Below are 19,732 nucleotides of genomic sequence, written 5' to 3' on the forward strand. Positions count from 1 at the left end.
GACAGGAAGCCGCAGGAAGAAGAACTACAGTTCCATCCCAGCTGGTAGCTGGCATCATCTGCCAGACTATTTGGGAGGCCATCTTGGACTGTCCTGTCACTGACTCCAGCTATGTGAGCTAGCCCTGTTGTATCCAGCCGAGAAATTGACCAGATGACCACTCAGTTGTTAGGAATGAAGGAATTGTTGCTGCTTTTAGCCACAGTTGTTGAGGATGGGTCTGTGTCTTTCCCTGTTGTCTGTTTCCATAACAAAATACTTGAGGTCAGAGAACTTATAAAGAACAGAAGCATATCTGAGGGCTGGGAAGTCAAGAACATGGTGCCATTTTTTTTTTTTTTTTTCTGTATTATAACATGGCCAAGGCATCACATGGAGAGATAGGACAAGCATGTTAGTTTAGGTGTTTCTTCTTTTTCTTATAAAGCCACTAGTCCCATAATGGAAGTCCCACATTAGAGACCTTATCGAATCATAATTACCTCCCAAAGGCCCCACCTCTAACTGACACGTGAATTTGGGGATTAAATTTCCAACTCATTAAATTTGGGGGACCCATTCAAACCACAGCAGGGTGGTTTGTTACACAGTAATAGCAAACTGATATAGCTCACTGAAATGAACTGTAAAAAGGTTTCCATCCACAAGTTTTAGAAGTGTGCTTTTGTGGATACTGAGGAGGGCCCTCAGTGAAATGAGGGAAACCTTTATTGAGAACCATTTCTTCCCTAAGGGCTTCCCAGCTACCTCTGGGTTCCCCAACCCCTACTACGTTTAGGCTCTCAGTTAAGTTTTGAATTCTAGAGCAAAGCACAGAGGCAATTGTCCAGAGCTGAAGGGAGGTAGAGATTGCCCTTCCTGAATCATTTGGGGAAAAGAAGGCAGGGCCTCCATTTCTTTATCTGCCTCTGATAATAAGCGGTTATGTATGCAAATCAAATCCTGATGTCTATAAATGAAATACCCTCTCCAGGGTCAGGATGGACCACAGTGGTAGAGCACTTGCCTAGTGTACACAAGGCCCTGAGTTCAATCCCCAGCACAGCAAGCAACAGCTGCAATAACAAAAAAACACTGATGGACAGCTGTGGGCCACTATGAAAATAGCCTTTATTTATTCACTTGCTTGATTTATGCCACCATTTATTAAGCACCCACTAAGAAGATATATAATTAATATATTCCCCTTATGTGACTTTCATGAAAGCATGATCAAAATAAGGCACCAGTCACAGTTATGACCCTATTTTAAAGGCAATTGTGCTGGATAGCTTTAGTGTCAACTTGACTCACCTGGGTTGAGGGAGCCTCAATCGGGGAATTGCCTCTATTGGACTAGCCTGTGGCCATGTCTGAAGGGCATCTTCTTGATGAGTGATGTGGGAGGGCCCAGCCCACTGTGGGTGGTGCCACCCCTGAGCAGGTGGGCCTGTGTTGCATAAGAAAGCACCTGAGCAGGGGCCAGGGGAGCAAGCCAGTAAGCAGCGTTCCTTCGTGGCCTGTGCTCCAGTTCCTGCTTCCAGGTTCCTGCCCTGAGTTCCTACCTTGGGCTCCCTGATGAACTATGACCTGGGAGATGTAAGCTGAATAAACCCTTTCCTCCCCAAGTTGGTAGTGGTCAGAGTGTTTTGTCAGAGCAATGAAGAAACAAACTAGGACAGCAATAAAACTGAGGCTTGAGGCCAGACACAGTGGCTCTTATCTATAACCCTAGCACTCCAGAGTCTGAGGCAGGAGAATCCCAAGTTCAAACCAGTCTGAAATACACAGAAATTCAGGGCCACCATAGGCTACTATGTATCAAGACCATGTCTTAAAAACAAAAAAGAGAGACCCCCGAGAGATTCAGTAGTTGTCCTGGGGTCACAGAGCTGGTAGGCTCTGGTGCTCACAGGGACAGTCTTTTCTTTGTCCTCCCATGATGCTCAGGGAGGATGTCTAAGTATAGTCTTCGCCCCCAGAGCAAGCTGACCTCTCCAGCAGCACCTCTAGCCTCTCTGCTTCTACACTCCCGTCCAACCCAACCACTAATGGTGACCAACCCCAATAACGGGCACTCCTCACTCCCTCCTGTTGAGAAGGGCACCTCCTTACTCTCATTTTTCTGATAAAGAAACTGAGGCATGGAGATGAGAGAGGATGGGCAATCTGCCCTATAACCCAGCCCTGTTACTCTGTGCCCTGGGGAGGCCGTTCCTTGCTCTGCCATGGATTCCCATCCTTACCCTAGGGCGTGGGTATGTGTTTATCAATGACATCATGGAAGGCTGAGGATGCAGTTCAGTTGGTAGAGTGCTTGTCTAGAATGCACAAAGCCCTAGGTTCAACCTCCAGCACTGCATAAAATTGGGCCTGGGGGCTGGGGACAGAGCTCAGAAAGGGGTTCACAAGGCAAGAACGAGGGTCTGAGGTAGATTCCGAAAACATACATGCACACACACACACAGAGACACACAGATATGCACACACAGATATACACAGAGACACACAGATACACACAGACACTCAGATGCATACAAACATAGAGACACACACACAGATGCCCAAAACTGAGTATGGCAAGCTTTTAACCCTTACATTGGGGTGACATAGACAGATCCCTGAGGCTTACTCCCAGTCTAATTCCAAGAGATCCTGTCTCAAAAAGGCAGGGGAGAGGGGAGGGGACAATGAATGGTGAATGAAATGGCTCAGATGATAAAGGCACTTGCCCTGGAACCCGTGTAAGAGTAGGAGAGAACAAGACTTTAAAGTTGCCCTCCAACATCCACACGTGTGCTCTGGGATACACATACTCACACTCTCACACACATACACAATAATAATAAATTTTTTAAAAATTTAAGGTAGATGATGGGGCTGGGGAGATGCTCTGCACATGGTGGTTAAGAGCTCTGCACATGGTGGCTAACACCTGCATGTAACTCCAGTCCCAGGGGATCCAATGCCTTCTACTGCCTTTCATGGCATTGCATGCATGTGATGCGCTTACATACTTGCAGTTCTGAACAAGACAGTTGCTGGATGTAAGGGAGGAGGAGGGGTGCTGATGGAGCAGCTGGGGAGCCCCAGAAGGAAAGACAGGAAGGCCAGGGAGAACAGTTTCCTCAGAATACCAAACATAGGAAAAAGAATGTGACCCATAGGTCAATGGGCCCCTTCACAAATGGCAACACATTGGAACAGGTTCACAATGGCTCCACCCTCTGCTATCCTGCCTTCCTGGGGGACCTTTCTACCACAGGGAGCCTCAGTCCCCCACCATGAGGCAAACAGGATGTGACCCTGAAAAGTCAGCCAGCTCTCCCTCCTCCAGAGCTGGCCTCAGAGGTCTCCTTCTGATTTTCCCTCAGCACCCTCAAGTGTCTTAAAACCTGGGGAGAGGAAAACAAAATTAGGGAAGGGACCAGCTTGTGAGGCAGAAGAACCATGTCACCAAAGCCACTCTCTAGCAGCCACCCAAACACAGGGACCCGGTCAGGATGTCTATCCCAAAAATAGTCCAGAACCAATGGGGCTGTCAGTTGGGACTAGGCTCACAGGGAGGGCTAATATCAGAGTCACAAGGAACCACGGGAGACCTTGTAAATTTGATCCTTTGTGCCTAACTACCTCCTTTGGGGAGCTAAATGGCTCAACATCAGATGGTGCCCTACCACTGCCTTGAACTCTACTCAAAGTGACCAGAAATGACCAGAAAGAGAAAAGTTGACCTTTCCCTTCATCTCTATGGCCCCGAAGACATGAACACCCTCACAACTGGAAAAGTGGGGCCTGGCACTGCCTTTGCCCTGTGGGCTCCCAGGCCTCAGATTAAAAGGCAAACTGCCAGTTCAGCACTGCCAAGGCGTGATCTCACTGAACCCCCTCGACAACTCAAGCATGCTGTGGTGCCTTCAACCACTTCTACATGTCATTTGACAGTCTTTCAGCAAGAGGTGGGGTGTAGAACCCCAAACAGGTAGACTGTTGAGTGTTTTTGATTTAGCACAGGGGACACTGGAAGATAAGGACTTAGTCACAAAAAGCCATGTGGTTTACTCCTAGCTCTCTCAGGCACCCTACCCCAGAAGTCAACTGCCATGGTAGAAAGTCACATGGAGATGCCCTCTCTGAGTTTAGAGCCTACAGCATGAACCGAGAGCAGTGGGGAATACCATCTTGGGCATCCTTCAGAGAAAAGCAGCCCCTGCTAAGGGCTGACTGTCATAGCTAAGGCCTTCCCGGAATTCCTGGCCTAAAGAAACGTGAACTAAACACAACAGTTGTCTTGAGTGGTGAAATTCTGGAGCAATTTCTTGCCTGGCACTAGTAACTCAAATAGATTTGTGCTGCCATTCCCACTTCACAGAAGAGAAACCAAGGCCCAGAGGGGTTGTATAAGTCACATACCCAGGGAGAGAGTTAGATTCAAACCCCACCTCTGAATCCAGATCAGGGCTCCTCCACACCATGCCACCTGACATTTCTTCACTTCCAAGAAGAGAACATTCTTTTCAGATTCAACTCATTTCCAAACCTGGCCATGGTCAGCATCAGGTCTGGTGCATGTTAAAGATAGAGATTTCCAAGCCCCACCCCAGACCTGCTGAGTCAGAACTTTCAGGCGTGGAGCCAGGGCTTTGCATTCTAAACTGGCAGCCCAGGTAACCCTGAGGCCACTAGTATGCAAGCCAGCTTAGTAGGCCCTGCTACTCAGCCAGGTTATTAAGAGACAACCAGATGGAATCAAGTTTTTTCTTTACAAATCTACCCAGCATCAGAAAGCTACTCATAGATTCACTTATCACATTAAATTTAGACCTTTTCTTTTCTCTTTTCTCTTTCCCTTCCCCTTTCTTTTTGAGATGGAGTCTCACTATGTTGTCTGTCCAGGCTAGCCCAAGAATGAATAGCTTGCTGATACTATACATTCTGCCACAAATGGCAAAATTTACTTTCTAGACCCTAACATCCAGGACATCCTCTTCACTCTTATACAACTAAGAGATACAACCTTTTGTAGTTTGTTCTTATTTTTTTGAGACAGGATCTCATGTAAGTCAACTATTTGCTAAGTAGTTAAGGCTAGCCTCTAACTCCTGATCCTCCTGCTTCCACCTTCTAAATGCTGGGATCATGGTTATGTACCACCATGCTGAGCTAAGAGACAGAACTTAGCACTAACACCTAGCGAGGCTCTATGGCTTCTGCTCCCTAAGAATTTACAACAGCCAGGAGAAATAGTAAATGCTTAGAATACCAACAGTCCAAGACTAAGGCAGGAGGATCTCAGGTTCAAGGCCAGCCTGGGTCAGCTTTGGCTTTGCTACATGGTAAGACCCTGTCTCAAAAAGCTAAAAACAAATAAAGCAAAACAAACTTTATAGCTGAACTAAACCAGCAGCTTAGATATGAGGTTTTCAGAACAATGCAATGATAAGTTTTGTGGCTGGGATAATCAACACAGAACAGTGGACTCCAGTAGTTTAGGAGAGGCTCCTTAGGGGAGGTAACACGTGGAGTTAGAAGTCAGGGTGAGCTGAGCATGGTGGCACACACCTTTGCTGCACACCTTTGATCCCAGCACTCAGGAGGTAGAGGCAGGTGGATCTCTGAGTTTGAGGCCAGCCTGGTCTATATAGCACATTCCAGGCTAGCTAGGTTACATAGCGAGACCCTGTCTCGAAAAAAAAAAAAAATTTTTTTTTAAGTGTACTCATGCAGTGGAATACTGTACTGTAACAAGAATGGACCAAATACAATACACACATTATGATCTTATGAACATATACTGAGAAAAAGAAGCCAGAAACAGTCAAATTCACTCTGTAAATTTCATTTCTACTAAGTACCAAATCAAGTGATGCTATCAGAAATCAGGAGTGGCAATGTGGCTCAGTGGTAAGAGTGCTCGCCTAGTGTGTGTGAAGACCTGGGTTCCATCCCCAGCACTCCATCCCTGCCCACACTATAGTGTTTCCCATTGAGGCTCTGGCCTGAGGAATTAGGGGTCTAGGGGTTCTGCTTTCTGATCTGCATGCTCATAACACATGCACTTTTCTGTATTGCTACTGTTTCACTAAAAATAAATGATTCTCCAGGCCAGGAGTGGTGGTCCACACATTTAATCCCAACACCCTGGAAGCAAAGGCAGACAGATATCTGTGAGATGGAGGACAGCCTGGGATGGTCTATATATTGAGTTCCGGGCCAGCTGGGGCTATATAGTGAGACCCTGTCTCAAAAAACCAAACAAACAAAAGATTCTCAGAGTCTGGTCTTCATCATGTAATGGGGAGAGAAGGCTTGAAGGAGCAGGAGGAGCTCTGGGACTGAGCTGCAAACTGGGCTAGGTTTTCCTCCCAGAAGACAGGTCACCTCACACACCTTTGGGGACAGGAATCTGAATTCTCCCAAGTCAGAGATGGTCTGGTTTTGAACAGGGCCCCAGCAGGTCTCATGTCTGCCCTGCTCTCCCGGCTTACAAGAGGCAAACCGTGATTCTTTTTCACCCAGTGGAGTCCTCCGATTGCAATCACTCCAGGCTGCGGTGATTAGATTCCATTAACAGTAGCAATCAATTGAACAGTGACCTTTCCTTTCTAAAGAGATGGGCCAGCTTCCGGTGCTCTGGCTGGCTACAGAGCCCAGAAGGGATTCATTGAAGAGAGGCCCAAAATTAAGAAAGGATCACTTCTGAATAGACATGAAGGGACTCTGCCCACGTTGCTCAAGGACAGTGAGACAAAGGCAGGGTAGGCTCGGGGATCAAGGAGCCTGGGAGAGCAGCTGGACTCCTCCATCCCACTTTGGGTCCTGGGCAGCCACATGAAGGACTGGTTCACAGTGGAGCAACAATGAGATGTATGCTACTCTGAAATAGGCACAGAGGTCAACAGGGATGCTAGCTGGCTCCGGGATCTCCCCTCTTCCTCATCTCTGCTCTCCCTGCACAAGAAGTCTGGGAAGGAAACAAGGTCTCCCACATGACCCACTTGTCTTTCAACTCTGGCAGGGCGTGTGGTCCTTCGCCCTAGGTTTCTTGAGGTTGACAGCAATGACCCAGAGCCCTCTGGTGCCATAAGCCACCTCCAAGATGCTGATGTGTAATTATCACATGGATTTATTTAAATTTAATCTAAAACACAAGACTCTACCAAAGGCGATTTTATCATTTGATATATGTATTTGTATATATAAATGTCATAGCTAGAGATACAGAGTTTTGGTTTGAGCCATCTGTTTCAGATTGTACTAAGCCCCCACCCTGCCCTGTACTCCCTTCCTATCTAGGTTCTGGTGACTCTGCAACTCATCCCACTGATAATGAACCCTCAGAACTCCTTTTAGCTAATGCAATGCAGTCAAAAGTAAAAGCGTTACGTTCCTAGTAGGAGACTTAAAAGTCATTTCATTCTCATCCTACCCTCTTACATTTTTGCCGTTGCCCCAGGTAGCCCACTTGTCCATGGAGGATAAGGAACACATGGAACCAATTAGGATGCAACGCTCACTTGTAGTCAAGTCATCAGCCAAACACACGTGACCCACAGACACATTCATCAACCAAACACACATGACCTACAGACACATTCACAAAAAATTAAGTGCTTATTTATATTTTGGGTAGTTTGTTACACAACACTGTTACAGCAAGAGCTGACTGATACACTACCTCAGCACATTTCTCTGTCAACTCAAGACTCTATTTCTTTTGTTTCTTTCTTTGTTATTTTTGAGACAGGGTCTCCCAGTAGCCCCAGCTGGCCTGCCTTATGTAGACCAGACTGGCCTTGAACTCACAGAGATCCACCTGCCTCTGCCTCCTGAGTGCTGGGATTAAAGGCATGCACCACCACACCCAGTTCCCTTACCCTTCTTTTTTTTTTTTTTTTGGTCTTTTTCTGAAGCAGGGTCTCCCTGTAGCCCCAGCTGTCCTGGAACTCACTATGTAGACCAGGTTGGCCTTGAACTCACAGAGATCCGCCTGCCTCTGCCTCCCAAGTGCTGGGACTACAGGCTTGCGCCACCATGCCTGGCTCCCTTACCCTTCTTAATTCTAACATTTAGCACAATTCATAATAGTCTCTCTTTTGTTCACGTATTTATTCCCTATCTGCAGTAAAATGTAGTTGTATGACATCCAAGACACTCTTCTCTACCTAAAGCATTGGTTGGCGGGTGGCAGGTATTAACTAATTCTGTGTAGAATGGATAGGTGTATAGGTGTAATTCTTTTTCTCTTTACTATGACTTTTATCTAATTTATGTTCCAGTGTGAAACTCAATGGCTTTGTGATAGGTAAATTTGAGGAAAAAGAAAACTTTTTTTTTTTTTTAAAGGGCTGGGGGCCCTGCCGGGTGTGGTAGTGCATGCCTGTAATCCTAATCCTAGCACTTGGGAGATGAGACTGGAAATTGTTCCAGGCCAGCCTAGGTTACATAGCAAGTTCAAAGACAGCCGGGACTCTACATAGTAAGACTGTATCAAAAGGAAAGACAGAGCAAGAAAGAGCGAGAGAGTGGGGGGGGGAGACAACAAAGAAAGAGAAACAGAGAGACAGAAAAGAGAAAGCCAGAGAGAGAGAGAGACTTGAGCGTATCTTGCTTGGATTAGCCCTCAAGTCTGACTCAAGAGATCCCTTTGGGGGCTGGAGAGATGGGTCAGTGGTTAAGAACACTAGTTGTTCTTGCAGAAGACCCAGGTTCGAATCCCAGCACCCACATGGCAGCTAATAACTGTCCGTTACTCCAGTGCCAGTGGATTTGACAGCTTCTTCTGTCCTCCATGGGCATTGCACGACACGGATGCACTTACCTACACACAGGCAATACACATAAAATAAAAATAATAAATAAAATATGAAAAAAAATTAAAAAAGAGATCCCTTTGCCTCAGTCTCCCTAACAGCTGGAACTACAGCCACATGCCACCTTGCCCAGCTAAAATAATATATTTTGTGGAGAAGAAAAAACTGAATTTACAAATTGTTGGAAATGTTCACTTTTTGCACCCCATATCAGGGGCTGTCTTCAACCTTAGGGGCTTTGTCTGTCTGTCAGTTTATTGGAGTGGCGGGAAAGACTTCAAAGAAACTTAGGTGGCTTCCAAGAGCTGTCAGAACATTTGACTCTGGCACTGTGCCCACATTCACGTTAATTAAATTATATGGCAGGAATACCACAATGTCAAGGGCAGATAAATTATAGCAGTCAAACCCTAGCATTAGGTGAGGTATTTTCTAGCACAGAGCAAGGTATACCTTTAAACAAATTCCTTTATCTTTCCCCAGACCTCTCTGCCTCTTAAAACATCCACCACTCAACACATCCTATGTGAAGTGTATCCCAGACAATTTTGTCAGATGGGGTGGGAAGGGTTCCCCACAAAATCCTCTGATTTGCATGACAGTGAGAGGTTCTCTTCCTCCGTCTGACCCTCAACTTTGTGATCTCAAGCCCCTTTGTGAGTCTAGGCTTCTCCCTCAGGGAGAAGAACATTCATTCTTTCTGGGTCTGTGTGTAAAATCAGGTGCTACTTCTGTCTTCTAAGATGGGTCTATTAGCTGGGCGGCAGCTGGACAGACTATAATAGTGTGTCTTGGGGCTGGAGAGATGGCTTAGCAGTTAGGAGCACTGGCCACTCTTACAGAGAACCCTGGTTCTGTTCCCAGTACCCACATGGCAGCTCACAACCATTTGTAACTCCAGTTCCAGAGAATCCAGCGCCTTCCTCTGACCTTCTCAGTCATTGCACACATGTGGTGCACTCACAGACATGCATGCAAAACACTTCCACACATAAAATAAAATTTTTAAAAAAGTGTCTTGGGGGAGCGGGAATCTTCTCTTCCAGGTGTAATCCGCCCCCCCCCGAAATGCTGGAGATGGAACTCATTCACACAAGCTAAGCATACAGTCTCTGTACCACTGAGACATATCTCCTATCATTCAAAAGTCTCTCTCTCTTTTTTTCTTTTTTTGAGACACAGTCCAATATATTCCAAGTTGGCCTCAAATTCGATATGTAACTGAGGGTGATCTTGAATTTCTACTCCTCCTGCCTCCATCTCTAGAGTGTTAGGATTATAGGCATGCCATTTTAAAAACTACATTTATTTATTTATTTATTTATTTATTATTTAATTTGGGACATGGCAGGACACCAGTGCCAGGGTATAAGTATGGAGGTCTGAGGACAACTTGTAGTCAGTTCTCTTCCTAGGGATCCAACTCAGGTCTTCAGGCTTGGAGGCAGACAACTGAGCCATCTCACTGGCCCTATGCCTGGTTTATATGTGGTGCTGGGGATAGAATTCAGGGCTATGCATTTCTAGGTAAGCACTCAATCAACTGACCCCTCAAATGTCTTAAATAAGAATGGCAAGGGCTGAGGGTTTGGCCCAGTGGTGGCCTCTCCAACAATGCACATTAAAAAAACAAAACAAAACAAAAAAAGAGCTGCAAACTCTCCAAGGGTGGCACAAGCAAGCTGCATTCCTGGGTGCCTCCTGTTTCTTGCAGTTACCAATCAAAACTCCCAAGGCCATTAACTCAGGAACAAATCACAATCACCGTAGAAAGGTTGAAACCAACCATATGTAAGGCTCAAGTCTCCCCAACTCCCAATGAGCACTTTCTGGGTTCCAGGTACTATTTTAAGTGTGTTATGCCCACCAACTAATTTAATCTTTTCAACATTTTAGAATGGTCATATTAATGTCCTTTGAGGATAAACAGGGAGTAACACAGACTGAGACTAACTGCCTAAAGACCTGAAGACCCCGGCTTCGTTTTTTTCAGACAGGGTCTAGCTCAGGCTAGACTTGAAGGCAAGGTGATCCTCCTGTTTCAGCCTCTCAGTATTACACAGGTGTGAACCACCACACTGGGCTCTAGCCTTTGTTACTGAATGATAACACATTATAGACAGGCACACAGATCAAGTGCTGGGGACTGGAAGGAGGGTGATGAATAGCCACCGGCTGCCAGAGGGTTGGCACAGGCCTTTGATTCCAGCACTCAGGGGGCTGAGGCAAGTTGATCCCTGTGAGATTGAGGCCAGCCTGTTCTACAGGCCAGTTGGGGTCTCAAAAAAAACTAAAAGACAAGGAATAAGCATGGGCTGTATCTATGTGAGTAAAGTATTTCCAAAGAACAGTTTAAGATAAACTAATTCAGACCTTTGAAGGGCTTTAATTCTTTCCAATGGTGTCAAAGAAATACGGGGCTTCTGAAAATCTGTCTTCCAATGTGGGTGTTCTTCACACTGGTCTTTCAATTTTTCTACAGGCTTTTTTTGTAGACCAGGCTGGCCCTGCCTCTGCCTCCCAAGTGCTGGGATTAAAGGCCTGCCACCATGCCTGGCTTTGTTTTTGTTTTTGTTTTGTTTTGTTTTTTTGAGGCAGAGATTCTCTGTGGCCCCAGCTGGTCTGGAACTTGCCATGCAGACCAGGATGGCCTTGATCCACCTGCCTCTGCCTCCGGAGTGAGTGCTGGGATTAAAGGCGAGTGCCACCATGCCCCAGCTTGGGCGCCTTGATTTTCTTCATTTATTTTTACTTTAGGTGTATGAGTGTTATTGCCTACATGTATGTTAAGTTCATCTGTGTAGTGCAAAGTCCAAGGAGGCCAGTAGAGGGCATCGGATCCCCCAGAACTGGAGTTAGGGATGGTTATTAGCCGATATGGCAATGTTGGGAATCAAACCTGGATCCTCTGCAGGAGCAGCCAGTACTCTTAACTGTTGAGCCATCTCTCCAGCCCCAGTTTGGGCTCCTTCAAGATAAAATTTTATTTTTCCTACTCCTTCTTTTTCAAGACAAAATTTATTCCGCCCCTCCCAAAAAATATTTTGAGGGGCTGGAGAGATGGCTCATCAGTTAAGAGCACTAGCTGCTCTTGCAGAGGACCCGGGTTCAATTCCCAGCACCCACATGATGGCTAAGAACCATCTGTAACTCCAGTTCCAGGGGACCTGACAACCTCCTCTGGCTTCTTCTGGAACTGCATGATACAGGTTGCACTTACATACATGAAGGCAATACACTGATACACCTAAAAATTAAGACAAACCCCTTCAAAAGAATTTTCTGTCCTGCACAGGTGTTACCTATAACATCTGCAATTAACATGACATAGATGACTGGGGGGGGGCCTTAGGGAAGAAAGCATAGGACTACCAGCACCAAGTTCCCAACAAGCAGCTTGGGCTGAGGGTGTTTGTAGTGGTCTAGGTGTATAAGTGGAACGAGGGCAAACACACTCCATCCCACTTCAGCTTAAAAAATATATTCCTAAGGCTAGGGAGATGACTCAGTGGGTGAAGTGCTTGCTGTACAAGCATGAGGACCTGGACCTGAGTTTGGCTCTCCAGTACCTACAGAAAAACAGGTGGCAATGTACCTATAACTTAGGAGACTGAGGCAGGAGAATCTTCAGCGTTCAAGGCCAGCCTGGGCAATACAGGGAGACTGTCTAAAATAAAAAATACAGATAGGGCTGGAGCCAGGCAGTGGCATACACCTTTAATCTCAGCACTCAGGAGGCAGAGGCAGATAGTTTTCTGTGAGATCTAGGCCAATCTGGTCTACATAGTGAGTTCCAGGGCAGCTGGGGCTACAGGGAGGCCCTGTCTCCAAAAAACCAAAAAAAGGGGATGGGGGGGCTGGATATATAGAAGCTTTCCTAGTATGTAGAAGACGCTAAGTCCAATTCTGTGCTGGATAGCTTTAGTGTCAACTTGACACACCTGGGTTGAGGGAGCCTCAATTGGGGACTTGTGTCCATTGGAGTGGCCTGTGGCCATGTCTGTGAGGCATCTTCTTGATTATTGAGTGAATGGAAGGGCCCAGCCCACTGTGGGTGGTATCACCCCTGGGCAGGTGGGCCTGTGTTGTATAAGAAAGCAGGCTGAGCAGGGGCCAGGGGAGCAAGCCAGTAAGCAGTGTTCCTCCATGTCCTGTGCTCCAGCTCCTGCCTCTAGGTTCCTGTCCTGAGTTCCTACCTTGGGCTCCCTGATGAACTGTGACCCGGGAGATGTAAGATACAAGCTGAATAAACCCTTTCCTCCTGGTCAGAGTATTTTGTCACAGCAACGGAGAAGCAAACTAGAACAAATTCCCAGGACTGGAAAAAAAAAAAAAAAAAAAAAAAAGAGGGGGCTGCAGAGATGGCTCAGTAGTTAAGAGAACTTGGTGCTCTTGCTGAGGACACAGGTTCAGTTCCTAGCACCCACACTGGGCAGTCACCTGTAACTTCAGTTCTAGAAGATCTGATGTCATCTTCTCGTCTCCCTGGACACCTCACATACATCATGCACATACATACACTCAGGCACACACACATACATATAGAATAAATAAAAGAAAAAAGAAAAGAAAATTCCTACCTAGGAGTGGTAACACAAACCTGCAGTCTCAGCTACTAAACAGGCTGAGCTAGGATGAATGAGCCCAGGAATCTTGGACAGTACAACAAGCTCTTGTTTCAAAACAGACACACAAGCAGGCCATGGTGGCGTACACCTATCATTCCAACATTCCAGAGGTTGAGGCACCTGCTCAAGGGCAGCCTGGGCTACATAGGAACTCCAGACTAGCTTGGGCTACATGCTAAGACTCTATCTCAAACACACACCCATGCACACACACACACACGCACACATGCACACACACACACACACACACACACACACACACACACACACCTGAGGAGTAAAAACAAAGGCTTTTCTTTCTCTTGGCTTTAGTGTCAGTACACTGAAGTTTTCAGCTCTATGGGGCTCCTCATATAGAGATTGGGTACTGGCAACCTGGGGTGTGTCCCAGACCCACCCCTCTGTCCCAAAAGCCACCAGCGTAGTACAGAACAGACAAAAGAGACTTGAGCCAAAGCTTGTTGACTGACTGACTGAACTTTACCATCTATGAAGAACTATGCAGTTTGATATCCACCCTCGGTATGTATGGGTAACTTTAGGGACATGTCACATGACAAGTAAACTAGTCTTCTCAGTTTTGACAGACACAAAACATGATCATAGTTTTATGGTACACAGGATCTACAGTGACCAAGTACTCATAACTGCCTAACCTGGCTGCTCAAGGCCTGAAGCTACCAAGCAGGGAAATCAGGCCATCCCCAGGCTCCCCAGGCAGCTCTGAGGAGCCCAGAGGATCCCACTTTTGGCAACTCATTCACTCTTGGGAAGTTCTGAATTAAGAGATGTTGGAGGACCCTCTCTAGAGCCTGAAACTATCTACCTGAACTTGAATATGGAGACAGTGGCCTGGGAGGGCTGCAGAGAGGCAGCAGGGCTTCCTAGGGCTTGGACTAAATGGGGGGGGGGATGCCCAAATTTGGGGAGTAATGGGGTCTGGTGTTGGGCTGGAGAGGGCACACTGCCAACTCTGGCTGGCCCAGAGCCAAGGAGTCTGACTGAACTTGGGCCAGCCCTGTTGGCCCACAGACTCTGTAAGCTGAACTGCTCCAGCGCTCCTAGCCTCTTTGTTTTCACTTCCCTATAGTTCCCCCCCATAGTGTTTAGGAATGTGCTTTGAAGGTTCCAGTGTGTTTCGCCTGTGCTTAGGGAAACCAAGAGCAGAGGCTGGGCCCAGGCCAGATGGCTTGAGGGAGGGCACCTGTGATCACACTGAAAGTTCCCCATGGGGGTAAGTGGAATCTGGGGGGCACAGAGAAAGCCCCTCTCGGGGGTATGTGTGCTTAAGCTAGCTCCAATCCTCTGCTGGGAGACTCCCCTCGAGTGCTAAACCTTGGAGATTCCCAGGTTTGTTTTGTTAAGGGAGGCAGTATTCCCTTTCCTGCTCCCAGAGAGAGCCAGAGTTTGTCCAGGAGCTTGGGGTGGGGGGGCTAAAAGCTAGTCTCTTCAGTGGGTTCAAGGCAAGGGTTGAGAAGTACAGGGCTAGTTCTAGCTAGAAAATCTGCCTTCTTGATTTGCATCAGAATCTCCCAGGCCTGCCCACAGGGGAAATAAAGTCAGCTTTCCAAGGAAAGGGAAGTGAAGGGCTCAGTTGACCTCTGCCTCCATTCTGGGAGAACAATCTGGAAGGCCCAGGCGGTTAGCTCCAGTGGGGCTCAGCTCAGGTGAGAGGTAGAGGGTTCCTTGCTGCAGGCTGCCTGTGGCCAATACCTCCCTTCCTGCAAAGGAGCTGTAGGCTATAGGTAAAAGTGGAACTCTGGGAGTGGTGGGCCTTCCTTCTCCTCATCTACAGTCCCTCATCCACTGTCCTTTATGGCCTTTGTTATTGGGCACATAAAAGGAGCGAGCCTTCCCTGCTGGGTCATTTGAGGGCTCCTAGTACTTGTGGCTCCATATGCCCAGCATAATGCTTTGCGCACAGCAAGTGTTTAATAATTGCTAAATAACTAAAATATTATGTTAGGCTGTTAGACCACAAAGAACACTAAGGGTCTTTTTCTAACCAGAAGTCACTTTGGTCCTTTGGTAACTCTGGTTCTGGTCTCACTTTTTGTCACCTTGAGCTAATGTTTTCATCCTCTGATCCAATTTCCTTCACTGGGTTAAACAGGGCTCAAAGTCCCAGGGCCTTTCTAGATCTGTAGCCACCCATGTTTGCTGGCTGTCATTTTACCCAAGTTAGGTTATTTGGACCCTGGTTAGTCCCAGGTCCTAGCGGGACCCTGATCTTGGGCTTTGCATTCTTCTCTGTCCCTCTGAGATTGGCTTAACTTTACCACACACACTAAGTCTTTGGGCTCTTTGACACATTTGTTCCTATGCAGTTCCAGCTACTGACTGGACTGGTCTATAGCACATGAGCCCTAACTCTAATGCCAGAAGGGCACTTGGGTCATTTTCTCTGGCGCTCCATTAGACCTCCTTTCTGCCTCCTGAAGAAGACAGGGGGCCAGGTTAGGGATGTGTGGGATCTGGATTTCCCCTTCATTTCCATCCCTCCTTGGTGTTGATGTGTATGCCCAAACTCAGCTTAGGGATCACAAAGTGATCGGAAGGTTCCCTTTCTCCCTTCTCCCCTGCCCAAGTAATGACTGCCTTTTCCTCCCAGCATCCTCTCAGCCTACGTATATTTAGTGCAAGCTTCCCTGGATAGCGTTTAATTAGGTACCAATGCACCTAGGGGCAAAAACCAAAGACCCCTCTCGGGTAGAACAAATGGGGCCCAGGCCCAATGCAGGAGCCTGCAGCCTGGCTAGTAAGTGACTGGCTGCCAGCAGGTAGAGGAGGCTGTCCATTTTCAGCTAATGATCGCCTTAGGCACCAAATGATGGAAAATCCAGGTGGGCTGGGGAGCTGCAGGGCATAGCTAGGGACAATTGTATGGACCAGTTTAACATGGTTGCGGGAGGGATAACATAAGGATCTCTCTCTCTCTCTCTCTCTCTCTCTCTCTCTCTCTCTCTCTGTGTCTTGTTCTCCTTTTTCTCTCCATAGTGTCTCTTGACATCTTTCCCTCCCTCTTGCTCTGGCTTCGGTTTTTCTCTTCTGTATCTAGCCCACGCGAGTTGAAATCTGAAAGGTCTTTGAATTCATTTATTTGTTTTAATAAAGACAGCATTTTAAAGCAGCATATTTGCAGCACTGAGTGTTAAACTAAACACCAAGCCAACTAAATGTGTTAGGGGGAAATGAAAAGTCAGTTTACAAGAAACATATAATTAACACGTTCTTTGACTTTCCTTAAGCCTTTGTCTGGTGCAGGACAAGACAGAAGAGCCATAATCAACTTTAATAAACTGAAAGATCGTATTCAGGCAAAAGGGGAACAAAAAAGTTTGGAGTGAAAAACAAAGGCTGAAGAGGGCATTCTTTCGTTAGACTAAATATGCTTTAAAATACATCTTTTGTTTCTTCATGTTTAGTCAACAGCCATTTTCTCCTTCCCAATAGGAAGGCACCAGTTTGGACTGTACCTGTTAACAGGACATAAGCACAGACCTGAAGGGGGGAGGGGAGGCAGTACTAGGCACCTGCAGGAGATGCATGGGAGTTTCAGGAGGCTGATAAATCCAGGCTAATGGAAATTACTATTACACAACACGGGAGTCTTCACGTGGCCTGACTTCCAATAAACTGTTCCCCTCCTCACCCCTTGGAGAAAGTGAAATAAGACATTAGACTTTCAATAATCTCATATGGTGATGATCAATCAAAACCCAGAGGAGAAGGCCAATTTATAGAAATTGTATCTGCTTCACTGGGCGGCTGGAAAGAACACTGCGCTCGACTTTGATGTGTGAAGTTGCCCCCAAATGACAACCGCCAAAAAGCACTGCCTGTACACATGGGGTCTTTTCAAAGGGAGAGGGTGCTCCACAGAGGCCTGTGTTGGGCTGCTCACCGTGGGGACCTGCCTAAAGGGAAAATACATGGTTAGGCCACATCAAAACTATTTATTTCTATTATCTGTTTGTTATTTTAAGTCGGAGTTGCCATCTTTCTTATTTGTTTTATCACCTCTGAAGTTTATTTACTGAATTAACTTTTAATTGGACCCTCCACTTTGTTCTTCAGAGTTGGTTTCTAATACTTGGTCCTTTTTAGCTAGGACCCCTCCAGGCTTTGTGATCAGCTTGCCTTTGTGACCTGCACCCCCCACCCCCATCCATCCCAATCCTGGAGGTGAAGGGCTCAGCCTCTGTTAACTCCTTGACTGCTGGTGTCTTTTTTTCTGTAGCTACTAATCACCTCCTTTTGATCATTGCCAAGTTCTCAGGTTGAAGGAAGGAGAAAGGACCTCTTGACCATTCTGGCTGGCTTTCCACATGAGCCTGAAAATGTCGACAAATTTGAAACATCTGCCGGGTTGCTTTGGTCTGATTGCTAAAATATGCCGACCTCAAGCCCCCTCCCCCCGCCCATTTTAATCTGTTTCATATTCACAAATTAAGCATTTAGTCTGGGTAATAAATCAGGGTGGTTTACGAGGCTCACAGGAGACAAACAAGCGAGAAGGGCGCAACACAAGCCCCTGGAAACGGAGCTGCCAGAGTCGGGAGCTCCACGCGCTGGAACGTCCACAGCAGCCGTGGAACGCCCCGACACTCCTCCAACACCCACACTTTGGCGGGTCCCGGGGTGGACTGGGTGGAAGGTATAGATGAGCAGCCCTAGCCTGGGCCCACACCCCTGGAACCTTCCGCGAGAACTCGGGACACAAGGACTGCCCTAGCTCTGAGCAACTCAGTGCCCCCGCCCCTCCAGGAAGCGGCGGGACCAGGAGACCGCCTCACCCGACACACACCCAGTGGTGGGCCCATTAAGCTTCTTCCTACGGAGGCTAGATCCCCTCCCCCACCTCTCCCATCCGGCTGGGCTCAGCCTTAAAAGATTTCAAGTCCACACTAACCAAAGAAGCAAAAAGATTCCCTTCTATGCCCACGTGTGACCTCCACGAAGCCTCGGTGCGCCCCAATCTTTCTGCACTACCCCCTCCCGTGTTTCCATCCTAAGTAGCCACAATGCTACTTTCAGATTCGAACGCGAGGCGGAAGGCGCCTTTCGAGCGGATCAGGGCTTTACAAGGGAGTTGGGGAGGGGAGTAAAGACATAAACAGGGCTCAGGGCCCCCGCTGCAGAAACCCCAACCCAGGTTTGAGTAACCACTCAAACTCTGGAGGCTCCGAGCCGTGCGTTTCCCACCCTCCTCGGTGCATCCATGAGAGGCGAACCTGGATCAGAGAGGTCTCCGGCCAGTGTCAGCCCAAGACCTTGAGAGACCTCCCTCGGAGGGGAGAGTGGTTCTCAGAGTCACCTCGACTGGGCCTCTGCCACCCTGTTATACTCAAGTTCCCTATCGACCGGTGTTCTCGATGCTATCATGGGACGCCTACCAGCGGGAAACCGGGGAGCCTGAACATGCAGCCAGCCCACCCTGGACCTAGGGAGAAGGTATTGGAACAATTCCCCACCCCGCAACACAGAACACACGTCACCCTTCCTCTTTTCCTAGCACACATTCCAACTGCGAAAGCCATTACCGCCGGCGCGCGCGAGACTTTTTAAATATTTACAGCCCGCTCTCCGCACGGTAGCCTGATCCATCTTGTGGGCGCGGAGGCGGGGCGCGGGGCTCCGCTCAGGCGGAGGAGCGGAGCCCGGGTGTGTGTTGGGGGGGGCGATCCGCTTTCCCCCGCGGCTCCTGGGGGAGCCCCCACTTCGTCTTCCACGGGTGGGGAGGCGACTCGAGACAGTGCGCAGCGCCCCCGGGGCCCTGGCCCGGCCAGAGAGGGCGGGGGTGCGGGTGGGGGGGCAGAGTCCGGGAGGAGGGAGGGTGGGGAGGCTGATTTAAAGGTTCTCGCCGGGAAGCGAGCAAGGCACAGACCTGAGAGCCGCCGCGCGGTGAAATCCGAGGAGCTCTCTTGGCAAGGAGGGGCTGTCAGAGGCCATTTATCTCTCGCCAGAGTGGAGGCTCGGCTCCCACACCGCCCGCGAGTAACAATGGCAGCAAGCAGCAGCTCTGCACGCGCTTCAGTGCATGAATGGATTGCGGAAGATGCCTGCGCTTCGCTTCGCTCGGATCCCGCGCCTCCCCAAGCGCCCCCTCCCCGTCCCCGCCCCCGCCCCCGCGGTCTCCCTCGGCGCTCGTGGGTTTGCAAGTTGGGCCCCACGGCTTGATCCCCCTCACCCAACCCGAGCCTCCCCCCCCCCCGCCCCGGTCCCAGGGCTTTGGCCCCCCCCCCCCCCGGGGACTTTGGGGGGGGAACTTGGACACAACCTCTCCGGCCACCCCGCCGCCCACCCCCCACG

At 48.3% G+C, this 19,732-nt stretch overlaps 1 protein-coding gene across 4 annotated transcripts in view; it reads right to left on the reverse strand.

The window, feature by feature from the left end:
• Bcor (BCL6 corepressor) overlaps positions 1-19,732 on the reverse strand; it is a 126,540-nt gene that overhangs the window by 73,932 nt on the left and 32,876 nt on the right. The window contains exon 1 of one of the 4 annotated variants that reach the window (XM_029568352.1): positions 19,308-19,500. The exons of the other annotated variants lie outside the window; for them this stretch is intronic. The gene's annotated coding sequence lies outside the window, so the exon portion shown is untranslated. Of the gene's footprint in view, positions 1-19,307; positions 19,501-19,732 lie in introns of those variants that run through there. 4 annotated transcript variants of the gene reach the window in all.

The sequence above is a fragment of the Nannospalax galili genome, unplaced genomic scaffold (assembly GCF_000622305.1).
Source record: "Nannospalax galili isolate Female #2095 unplaced genomic scaffold, S.galili_v1.0 scaffold270, whole genome shotgun sequence".
NCBI lineage: Eukaryota > Metazoa > Chordata > Mammalia > Rodentia > Spalacidae > Nannospalax > Nannospalax galili.